Source organism: Bubalus kerabau, unplaced genomic scaffold, assembly GCF_029407905.1.
Source record: "Bubalus kerabau isolate K-KA32 ecotype Philippines breed swamp buffalo unplaced genomic scaffold, PCC_UOA_SB_1v2 scaffold_40, whole genome shotgun sequence".
NCBI lineage: Eukaryota > Metazoa > Chordata > Mammalia > Artiodactyla > Bovidae > Bubalus > Bubalus kerabau.
The window spans coordinates 1,329,597-1,337,549 of record NW_026577894.1 but is presented as its reverse complement, the minus strand read 5'-3'; the positions used below and the strand labels follow the sequence as shown (position 1 = coordinate 1,337,549).

The following is a 7,953-nucleotide window of genomic DNA, read 5'->3' as shown; positions in this document are numbered from 1 at the left end:
CTGACATCTTGGAGGTCATGCCCTCAAACTGGTGACAAGACACCTATGAGGGACACTCTGGCAACATGATCAGCAGGTAGTGAGACCTGCAGGGAAAAGTGGAAGTGGACAGAAGGTGGATCCTACAGCAAGAGCAGGTTCTCCGAGTTGCTGTGCTTGGCATGTGCTACGCTTAGTTGCTCAGTCATGTCTGACTCTTTGCGACCCCATGAACTGTAGCCCTCCATGCTCCTCTATCCATGGGGATTCTCCAGGCAAGAATACTGGAGTAGGGGATCTTCCCAACCCAGGGATCAAACCCACGTCTCCTGCATTGTAGGCAGATTCTTTTACCGTCCAAGCCTTCCCAGAAGAGAGATTGTAAATGGAACTGAGTAAAGGTCAGGTTATTTGACCAGAGACCAAGCCCTTGGCCTCTGAAGGCTCTTGAATTTTCATTTGCTTTGCTCTCACTACTGTTTCTTGACTTTCCAAGAACTTCAGAAGGTTAGGGGGTAGGGAGAGGAAAGCAGTGAATCATCAAGGAGAATTGTAGTCCTACAACTAAACTATGATCCTAAGATATTGTCTTATATCTTATATAAGACTTATATAAAAAGACTTCCACCTCCACGAACCCAACTCAGGAGATATTCAGAGTTTGAATGTTGCCAAAGAAATTTTCATTTCCTTCTTTCATATTGCATAATGCATCCTCCTTAATTTTCAGTCTCTAAAATCTAAATTAATGGGGACATCTGCTTCTAGCAAATGCATTCAGTGTTGTCTTGCCACCACCAGTATGCAATCATAAAACCAAAAGAAGAAAAAGAGGAGTAAAAAGGACAACACGGCACAGCTTCCAGAAACCAGACCCTTTCCCAAACCACCCCCTTTCCACACCCATCTTGCTTCTTCCCATGTGTCGCAATCTGCTGTCATAATTCAACTGCAAATACACGTGTGTGCTCAGTCATTTCAGGCATGTCCGACTCAGTGCATCCCTATGGACTGTAGCCCACCAGGATTCTCTGTCCATGGGATTCTCCATGCAACAATACTGGAGTGGGTTGTCTTGCCCTCCTCCAGGCGATCTTCCTGACCTAGGGATCAAACTTTTATCCCTAGTCTTCGGTGTGTCCTAAATTGGCAGATGGGTTCTATACCACCAGAGTCACCTGGGAAGCACCCTGCTACAAATATACTTAACAGGAAATGCACTCCAGGCCTGTTTGGTCTCTCGTCAATCAAAAACCACCAAGATTTGGTCAGAACTGAAAAATTCAAACAATAAAATCTTTGTAAAGACAAACTACACTCAAGGAATCTGTATGTCCCCGACCAGTTCAGCCACAAACGACTCCAAAGGGGAGAGTCTAACTCTTTCTGGGGAGAGGGGTGCCCCACTCCCAGCCCGATGGTCGTTAGGTCCCCCAGCATGGCTTTTGCTCTAGGCCAAAGCTGTCCAGTGAAGTGTACTATGGACTACAAACTCAAGCTCCGTATAATACCTTAAATTTTCTAGTAGCCACATTTAAAAACATAAAGAAGCAGATGAAATTAATTTTCAAATTATATTTTAATCCAGTAAACAAAAAGTATTATCATTTCAACATGTGATCAATATGTCACAAGTCATGGCTGGCGTGCAGGTAAGTCTGACCTTATTTTGATGACTAAATACATTCCTTTCTAAGACAAAGTGCCACTCCTAGGATGGGAAGCTAAAATGGGAACCCCTTTACCTTGGGAGTAAGCCTGTCAGGTAAAACACAAGACATCTAGTTAAATTTGGTTCTCAGTGAATAATTTTTTAGTATAAGTACATCCCAAGTATTGCAGGAGATGGACTTCTACTAAAAAAAGAAAAAAAAGTTTTCATTGTTTCCCAAAAATTCAAATTTAACTGGGATTCATGTATTTCTGTTTGGTAAATCCAGCCACCTAAAAAGCATGATTAGAACGGATTCCTTCTTTAGCTAAAAGAGAGTACATCAGTGGTGAGTGAACACAGCTCTCTCCCATCAGGGTCAGAGTTAACGATCACGGGAGGATGACGTGTCATCAGGTGGCCAGTAGGGTTCAGAAGTGCAAACGTGCGTCTTCCTTGGCCCAGCACAGACCACAAGGTACTGGCAACCCCACAAAAGACGAGGCGATAAGGCAGAGGAGATGAAGGCAGAGGGAGAAAACATGGCCAGTTCAGGAAGCAGCAGAAGGTGATGGTGCCCAGGAGGTCACAGGCCAGCCTGCTGGGGAGCCTCACAGTTCAAGGTGTGAAGCGCTCTTCCCAGGGTTCAGTGGTGATCACACCTGCAGGAAGGTGCACAGCTAAGCAGTAGGGGGTCACTGAAGCCCAGTGGCTACTCTGCTCCACCCTTGTTTCTTTTCCATGAAGTTTACAAAATATCTGTACATCCTGTACTCCCATGAACCTTGTACAAGACCTTGATCTTAATGCAGCATCTGCACCTTTCCAACCTGCTGTAGGATTTTCTTTACCAATCAAATTGTTCTTTATTTTTACTTTATGTACTAAGAACTCTCACAATGGGTGACGAGAGAGAAGTATTGTGTCCGACTTATTAGATATTCCTTAGTATCTTCCAAGTGAGAGTGGTGAAACATGCCCCCCAAATTCCTAAAATTCCTCAGAATTGCAGAACAGTAGTGCCTGGTTAAAGCTAAGGGGCACGGTGGGCCCAGAACCTTGGGGGAGATGTGTTTCAGGTTAATTTAGGATTGAGCATGTGTATGGCTTGGAGGAATGATTCAGAGCATCTCATACAGTAGATCAGGGTGGACCTTAAGAAACTCCAGTTTTAACCACTTCCCAGGTGATGCTAACACGGCTGGTCCAGTGATGACACTTTGAGAACCACTGACTTACACAAGGAGACAGCTTCCACAGAAACTGAAACGGCACTTTTTGAGACACTTACTCTATTTTATTCTGAGAGCTTCCTCACATGGAAAACCCAGATGCCAACTTGAAAATTAGCAGAGTAGCTCTTCCACAAGTAAGGTTGTAAAGAAAAAACAATATGGAGATGCATTGGAAGGGAGAGATAGAGTCTAGTCAGGACCCATACTCCTGATGGGTGACCCAGAATTAGGAGGGGACATTACCAACTTGGTATCTTCCCTGGGAGGACATGCTGAGCACCTGAGCCCTGGTGACCTGAATGAGGAAGACAAGCCCCCATATCTTGATTTGAAACCAGCAGAGCTATGTCTGGGAGAGAGCTGGGGGCTGTGGTAAGCCAAGACCCCATGCTTAGTAGGTTAGTGCCAAACTTACTGACGCTGAATGTTGTCGGTAATGATGCTCAATGTAGCCACAGGTCACATGGGAAAGAGAATTATATACTAATTTTAGGACACGTGCCAAAGGGGCAAGGATTTCTTGAAACTTTATCCAGGGATGAAATCACTTGACATTTAAAAAAATCCTCCCTGTACCCAGCTGTCCCAGTGCTAGAAGGAGACTTTTCTGACATTCCTCACTTACCTTGCTAGCACTGCTTGCCCTGCTATGTCTCTGTGTTCCCTGTGGAACAGACATATCCAGCCCAGCCACGTCCACAATGCTCCTCCAAAATGGCTTTGCCCTCAAGGGCCTGGATTCCCACACAATCGCCTCCTTTCCTACCATTCACGGTGGGTGGACTCAGCCGTGACTTGCATCCCCTCAAGGTGAGTCCCACTCCAGGTCAGCTCCAGCCAGAAGTACACCTGCAACTGTTGAGGTGGGGCTTACATTCAGCTGCACTGGGGGCCAGCCAGACCCACCAGCATGCCCAAAGCAAATGCAGGTCCATCTAACAGAACACCAAACTCAGCCTACACAGGAGACACCCTGGATTTCCTGTCTCTGGTGACCTGGGGGAGCTGTTCCTTTGGGCCGCCTAGGATACACTCTACAAACATCCACTTATTCAACATGGAGACATAGTTCATCTACCTAATATTAATGCATAGAAACAAAAAGGCAAAATAAAGAGACAAAGAATCTATGCTAAATGAACAGCTAAGACATAAACTCAGAAAAAGAACTAAACAAGATGGAGATAAATAATCTACATCAAATGACTGCAAAGTAAGGGTCATAAAGATATTTACTGGGTCTTCCCTGCTGGTTCATTTGTTAAGATTTTCCGGACAATGTAGGCAACAAGGGTTCAACCCGTGGTCTGGGAACTAAGATCCCAGGCTGCGGGGCAAGTAAAGCTGCATGTCACAGCTGCTGAACTCATGTACCCTAGAGCCTGTGCTCCACAAGAGAAGACAGAACGATGGGAAGCCCACGCACCAAAACTGAGTGCAGCCCCCACTCTATGCAACTAGAGAAAGCCAATGACACAGCAAGCCCCAGTGGACCCATTAAATAAACGAATAAAAGATATTGACTTCTATCAGGGGAAGCATGAAAGAACAGAGTGAGAACTCCACAAAGAGGCAATAAGTATAAAAAAGAACTGATTATAATGGAAGAATACAATAACTGACACGAAAAATACAGCAGATGAGTCAAGAGATTGGATGACTCAGAGGACAGATCAGTAAGCTGACACACAGAGCAGTGCCGGTGCACTGGGCTGACCCAGAGGGAGGGGGCGGGGCCTCAGGACGGGGAGCACATGTGCACCCGTGGCGGATTCATGTCAATGTATGGCAGAACCACTACCGTACTGTAAAGTAATTAGCCTCCAATTAAAATAAATATTTATATTTTAAAAAAAGACAAAGAAATACAGAGTAGTGGAAATCACCCGATCTGAGCACCAAAAAGAAGAAAATAAGCCAAAAAATTGAGGATAGTTTAAGGCCATTTGGTGGATATCAAACATACTAACATTCACATTATAGGAATTCAAGGAGAAGAGAGAAAGATAAACTCTCCCTTGAAGAAACAATGACTGAAAATTTCCGTGTATTGTTGAAGGAAACACACCCAGGTCCAAAAAGCACAGAGAGTCCAACACAGGGTAAACCAAAGGAGAAACATGCCAAGACATATACTGATCAAACTAAGAAAAACTTAGCAAAAAGAGAAAATGGTAAAAGCAGAAAGGGAAAAGCAACAAATAACAAGGGAATCCCCATAAGTTTAACAGCTGATCTTTCTGAAGAAACGCTGCAGGCCAGAAGGGTGTGGCATGATATACTTAAAGTTATGAAAGGGAAAAACTTACCAGCAAGACTACTCCAACCAGCTACGACCTCACTCAGATTCAAAGAACTCAGTACCTTTACAAATAAGCAAAAGTTAAAAAATTCAGCACCACCAAAGTAGCTTTACAACAAATATTAAAGGATGCTCTCTAGGCAGGAAATAGAAGGGAGTGAATAGACATGGAAAAAAAACAGAATAATAAAGTAAATAATAGTATCATGCATAGCAATAATTACCTTACCTATAAATGGATAAAATGGTCCAACTGAAACACAGACTGGCTGAATGGAAACAAAAACAAGCCCCATATAAATGGTGTCCATAATACATCCACCTCAGACCTAGGGACACACACGGACTAAAACGGAGGGCCTGGAAAAAAGGTATTCCATGCAAATGGAAATCAAAAGAAAGCTGGAGTAGCAATTCTCATCTCAGATAAAATAGACTTTTAAATAAAGACTATTACAAGAGACAAGGAAAGACACTACATAATGATAAAGAGATCGATCCAGGAAGAGGATAGTGCAATAATAATACACACACATCCAACACAGGAGCACCTAAATACGTAAGACAAATACAAATAACCATAAAACAGGGAATCGACAGTAAGAAAATAATACTAGGGGACTTTACCACCCCACTTATACCAATGGACAGATCATCCACAAAGAAAATTAATATAGAAACATAAGCCTTAAATCACACATTAGACTAGATGGACCTTATTGATATCTTTAGCATATTCCATCACCAAACAGCAGAATACATTTTTTTTTTTCTCAAGTGCACATGAAACACTCTCTGGAATGGATCACATCTTGGGTCACAAATCAAGCCTTGCAAAATTTAAGAAACTGAAATCACAGCAAGCATCTTTTCTGATCACACTGATACATGATTAGGGATCATTTATAGGAAAATTTGTAAAAAACACAAATACATGGAGAAATCAAACAGGTCACTGAAGAAATCAAAGAGGAAATTTAAAAATACCTAAAAACAAATGGCAATGAATAAATGACAACCCAAAACCTATGTGATGCAATAAATCAATGCTAAGAGGGAAGTTTTATAGCAATACAAGAAGCCTACCTCAAGAAATGAAAAGAACATCAAATAAACAACCTAATCTAACACCTAAAGAACCTAGAAAAAGAGGAAAATGGCCACAAAACCTCCAAAGTTAGCAGAAGGAAAGAAATCATAAAGATCAGAGCAGAAATAAATGGAAATGAAGGAAACACGAGCAAAGATAAATAAAACAATAAGATACGTCTTGGAGAACATAAACAAACTTGACAAATCATTAGCCGGACTCATCAAGAAAAACAAGGAGAAGACTCAAAGCAACTTGAAATGAAAAAGGAGACGTTACAACAGACCACAAAGAAAGACAAAGGGTCATAAGAGACAATTAGAAATAACTGCATGACAAGAAAATGGATATCCTGGAACAAAAGGACAAATTCTTAGAAAAGTACAATCTTCTAAAGACTGAACCAGGAACAAATAGAAAATATGAATAAATCAAGCACAATAATTGAAATATTATTTAAATTAAAATAAATTAAATATTAATTTAAATAAATTAATTCAATAGTTAATTTAATCAATATAATAGATTACTTTATAATATTAATATAATACATAATTTAATATTTAATGATTAAATTAATTCAATAATTTAATTTAATAATTTCCATTATTAAATTAAAAAATATTCAATTATTCAAGGACAAAGGAATCGTCCCATTGGGACAATCTGGTATCCATGTGGGAAGGTAAGTTGGATCCCTACCTCACAAAACACCACCAAACCAATTAGACACATATTAAAAACCAACAATTGAAGGAAAAACTTTACAAAATTTGGAACAATTTTTGATGAGGGAATATCTTTTCTTTAAATTGAGGTATTGTTGATTTATAATAATTTGTTTGTTTAAGGTGTACAGCAAAGTGATTCAGTGATTCAGCCTCTCAGGTGCTTCCTTGGACAAAATGCATTCCCTTTGGGAGGTCCCTGGGCCATGCCCTCAGAACAGCTGCTGCTGCTAAGTTGCTTCAGTCATGTCGGACTCTGTGCGACCCCATAGACCCACCAGGCTCCCCTGTCCCTGGGATTCTCCAGGCAAGAACACTGGAGTGGGTTGCCATTTCCTTCTCCAATGCATGAAAGAGAAAAGTGAAAGGGAAGTCGCTCAGTCCTGTCCGACTCTCCGCGACCCAATGGACTGCAGCCTACAAGGCTCCTCTGCCCATGGGACTTTCCAGGCAAGAGTACTGGAGTGGGTTGCCATTGCCTTCTCCAGGGGATCTTCCCGACCCAGGGATCAAACCCCAGTCTCCTGCGGGCGGATGCCTTGCCATCTAAACCAGGACACTGCTAATTCCCTAGGCAAAATACAAAGAAAAAAGCTCGAGTTCTACCAAGTGGAAAGATGATTTAAGAAACAGAAGGTGTCCTTTGTTGGTATCTTTGAATCTTTCTTTAGATTTCGTTGATTTTTACTATTAAGCATACTTGAACAAGGCAAGAGAGAAACCCCAGCATTGAAAAACAATTGACTTTTTTGAAAGAAACTTGTGCAGGTTAAGCACTCTTCGTTTTTGAGAGATGGTGAAATGCAAAATCTTGATTCAACACATATGACTTTGGTGAACTTTATTTCAAATCTACATGATGAAACCTTAAGGCGTCCAGGAAGAAAGGAGTAGAGTGGGAGACAAAAAGAGCAACCTTTCCCCTTGGTGCCATCCCAACCAGCTGCTTACTTCCTTCATCTCATGGA

General features: G+C 41.6%; 1 long non-coding RNA gene across 1 annotated transcript; it reads right to left on the bottom strand.

Moving 5' to 3' along the window:
• Positions 1-1,543: 1,543 nt before the first annotated feature.
• On the bottom strand, positions 1,544-5,791 carry LOC129640749 (uncharacterized). The gene is made up of 3 exons (XR_008708949.1): positions 5,175-5,791; positions 3,632-3,720; positions 1,544-2,292 (listed from the first exon to the last, which is right to left on the bottom strand). It is a non-coding gene; the product is annotated as an uncharacterized LOC129640749 (long non-coding RNA).
• Between the last annotated feature and the right edge of the window lie 2,162 nt (positions 5,792-7,953).